Source organism: Mastomys coucha, unplaced genomic scaffold, assembly GCF_008632895.1.
Source record: "Mastomys coucha isolate ucsf_1 unplaced genomic scaffold, UCSF_Mcou_1 pScaffold3, whole genome shotgun sequence".
NCBI lineage: Eukaryota > Metazoa > Chordata > Mammalia > Rodentia > Muridae > Mastomys > Mastomys coucha.
The window spans coordinates 35,555,179-35,559,323 of record NW_022196909.1 but is presented as its reverse complement, the minus strand read 5'-3'; the positions used below and the strand labels follow the sequence as shown (position 1 = coordinate 35,559,323).

At 42.2% G+C, this 4,145-nt stretch overlaps 1 long non-coding RNA gene across 1 annotated transcript; it reads right to left on the bottom strand.

Annotated features, from left to right (window-relative positions):
• Positions 1-1,782: 1,782 nt before the first annotated feature.
• LOC116075467 lies at positions 1,783-2,867 on the bottom strand. The gene is made up of 2 exons (XR_004112555.1): positions 2,829-2,867; positions 1,783-2,195 (listed from the first exon to the last, which is right to left on the bottom strand). It is a non-coding gene; the product is annotated as an uncharacterized LOC116075467 (long non-coding RNA).
• Between the last annotated feature and the right edge of the window lie 1,278 nt (positions 2,868-4,145).

Sequence of the window (4,145 nt, the reverse complement as noted above, 5' to 3'; positions counted from 1 at the left end):
TTGGCTTATTTCACTTACCCAGAATGCACTGGGAATTCCTCCAAGGTGTTCACGCATCACGAGTCTGTTCCTATTTCCTACTGAGTAATATTCCACTATTTGGAATTTATGGTATTTGGCTTAACCATTCACTTGTTGAAGAAAATTTGGGTTGTCTTCAGTTTGAGGCAATTATTAATATGCTACTTAAATATTTTATGCAGTTTTTAAGTGTAGACACAAGTTTCCCTTGTCTCTAAAGAAAACTACTTAGAAAGTATTGTTGGGTCATGTAGTAGATATAGATATTACCTTCCTAAGGAATGGTCAAACCCTTTCTTGCTTGAACATGACATTAAGCATCTCCACAAGTAGCTAACATGTGAAAACCCCAGGGCTTCCACACTGTCAAAACTTGATGTTACTAGTTTTTGGGTAAAGGGTTATTTTTTTTTAACTACTTATTCTGTGATGGGTGTGTGGTACTATACACAGCACATAAATATGAAAAAAAAAGATGCTGAACACCATTAATCATTGGGAAGACACAAACCTCCTTTTGAAGCTTAGGAACATGATACCTCTTATGTTTTAATTTAAAATACAATTACATCATTTCCCCACCCCATTTTCATCCCCTAACCCTTCCAATGCCCACCCTTTAATTCTCTCAAATTTGTGACCTCTTATTCTCTATTATTGTTTTATACACATACACACATACCACATACCACACACACATATCACACCCACATACCCTACACATACACATACCACATATACCACACACACCACATACAAACACATACATACACATACACATACCATACACACATATCACACCCACATACCCTACATACACACACACACTCACACCATATAAATATATAAATACAACCATATGGTTCCAATAGCATTGCTTACATCAGTGTTGACCACTTGGTATTGGATAACCAAGGTGCCATGTTTTATGCTAAAGAGATAAAAACAATTTTTTTTCTGGGAACATCTGAATGCAGAGATGTCTAAGCTAGATGCAGCCTATGTTCAGAGAAGACAAAAGGAGACACAATAAAGATCCAGGAAGAAGGCCTAGTCTAAGAATAAGAAAACACCTCAGACATGACCACTTCCTGAAAGCCACTTGCTAAGTCTCTCTAATCTGTTGTAAGAAATCAGGTGTAGAATTGATTTCCCAATAATGGATTTTTGACAGTTGGTTTTAAAAAAATATGTTTTCAGTTGAAATGTGTAATTTTTTTTCTGTTCTATTTGAAAATTCAATGGTCCTTTCTCTACAGGAAGCAACGTGTTACAAGCAGAGAAGTGGAGGAAAAGTGAATTATGGGGCATCGGGCTCACAATGGGTTTCCACCAAATTGAGAGAGACACTTCAGTGGCTTGTATAAGTGCCTGAAACGTGAATTGTAATTATGGCCGCAGAATTACCACCCTGTCAAATGCAAATACCCCTAACAAGTTGTTCTTCCAGAGAATTCATGAAGTCTCTGTTCCCTTCTCTAGTTACCTTTTACTGCAGTGAACTGTGGGCTCCCCGCTCCCCTTTGTTTCTGAAGGATGAAGGAGGCCCAGGCTCTGTTTCTGGTCTTTGGGTCTCATTATACCTCCGGTTTTCCTCCAAGCCTTTTTCCTCGCGCGTGTTAGCTTAAGAACACGTTTCTCTGCTTTGAGGTGGGGAAGCCCTGTCGGCTGAGCTCTGTAGCATGCATCTGAGTCTCGGTTGAGCTGCTTTTCCCACTTGACTGTAGTAGTAAGTTTCCATCAAGTTGCTCCTCGCACTAATCCTCACGGTGGATTATTTATTTAAATCCATTTAAACTCAGTACTAAACTGAGTCCCACTGTTTGGTGAATGATTAGCACCCAGGAATGCTGGTTTCCACCTGTCACAGGGTCGCTCTACGGTCTGCTGCCTCAGGGAAGTTCTGTGCAGTCAGTTTCCATCTCCTCGTTCTGAAAATAAGAGATAGTACTCTTCCGGGAGGAAGAACTGCCTGAGAGTGGGTAGGATGAAAGCTTGGTGCACAGGCATGGGGTGATTTGAGGTCCCGTTCTGCTGTTGACCCACAGCAGGAGCTTGGAGAAGCCATTCCTGTTACCATAGGAAGCATCCTCTCTTGGGTTTCAGAAGAGGGAGAAATTGTGGGATCTGTTTGCCAACACATTGAGCTCAGTAGCTCCTCGGATGTACAAAACCTGTACAGGGAAGTAGGGAAATGGTTGCCCTGGGTATCATCATGGTCTTCATAATTAATTTTTATTGGTTATTTTATTTATTTACATTTCAAATGTTATCCCCCCCCCCTTCCTGGTTTCTCCTCCGCAAACCTCCTATCCCTCCCCATTGCCCTGTCTCTATGACAATGCTCCACCCACCCACCCACTCCCACCTCACTGCCCTATCATCCTCCTAGGCTGGGGCATCAATCCTCCAGGGGCCGAGGGCTTCCACTCTCATGGATGCCAGATACAGCCATCCTCTGCTACACATGCAGCTGGAGCCATGGGTCCCTCCATGTGTCCTCTTTGGCTGGTGGTTTAGTTCCTGGGAGGGGAGTTCCGGTTAGTTGATTCCTGTTCTTCTTACGGGGTTGTAAAACCCTTCTGCTCCTTCAGTTCTTCCCCTAACTCCACCATTGGGGTCCCCACACTCACTCCTTTTGTAAGTAATATAACTAGTGGAAACGGAGAGGAATACTGACCAAGATGACTGTATGTGAAAATTTGCATAGAATGAAGAAAAAAACTTTAACCTCAGTTTAACAATTCCATAAATGTTGCAAGTTTAGGTTAATCTAGCCTGGGGCTCACAAGGTCACAGACACTTACAGATCCTTCTCCTCTGACCTCGCTGCAGCAGTGTAACCAATGACCCAATGACGTGACACCTGCCTTGCTTAGAGCCTAAGTCCAGTCAGAGCAGGTCTGATGTCACACTGGGCTTACCGCATTGTTAAGGGCACAGAAGGAAAAGTGACTTTCTGAGTAAACATCCCAAACATGGTTTGAGTATGAAACTAAAGTCAAAAATCCATTTCGGCTGGCATTCCAAGTTACTCGGGAGTTACTGATCAGTTCCACTGGGCTTATCTTGTCCGCCCAGAGAACAGTTACTGTTCTGTGTGTGCGAGCGATTAGCGATCTTTTCTGTGTTTGTATTCCTGTGTACGATGTTGGTGGCTGTGTGTCTTCCTGTGAGCTTGTGGAGGCCAGAGGCCAATGTCAGGGGTAAGCAGCTCACCTTTTCAATCACTCCCCTCCTTAATGTTGGAGTCGGAGTCTCTCACTGAACCCGGAACTCCCTGGTTCCGGCAGACTGGCGGGCCAGTGAGGTCGTTCTAGGCATCTGCTTGGCTCCGCCCCTCTAGTGCTTAGACTACAGGAGCACACGAGCACATCTGGCCTTTGCCAGATGTCCTCATGTTTGTACCACAAACACTTTGCCAGCTAAGCCATCTCCCCTGACCCCAGTTCTAGATCTTTAACATAGGTTTATTTTCCTCATTTGTAACGATACTGAAAATTCAGATTAATTTGGCTGACAGGCCATTCTGAAACATAACAGCACAGAAAGACTTTAATCTGCACAAGCAAATTTAGCTAGGGGCGTAAACTGGGATAGGTTCACTGAATTTAATCATCAATTAAAATAAGTCAATCCTCATTCACTTGTTTCTTTTTTTTTTTTTTACTAAATATTAGTACTCTAATCCATCCTGTTGACAGAAGGATCCAATTTTTCCTTAAAGTTTTTTTTTAACATTTATTTAATTAGTGTGGGTCTGTGTGGGTCTGTGTGTGTGTGTGTGTATACATGTGTGCAGGGAGGCATGCATAGGTCATGCCGTGCAAGTGACAATTCAAAGACAAGTTATAGGGGTCGGTTCTCTCTGTCTACCATGTGTTCTCTGGGACTGAACTCAACTTGTCAGGTTTGGCAACATCAACTTTTATCAACTGAGCCATTCTGCCAGGCTGCTTTTATAATTAAAAATAAAAATAAAAATGTTTTTATATTATTTAGAATCCAGAGTAGTTTTGGGTTTTTTTTTTGTTTTTTTGATTTTTTGTTTTGTTTTGTTTTTTGTTTTGTTTTGTTTGTTTAATGTGTACTTCAGAGTACCCCACAGCGATAAACTGCGTATC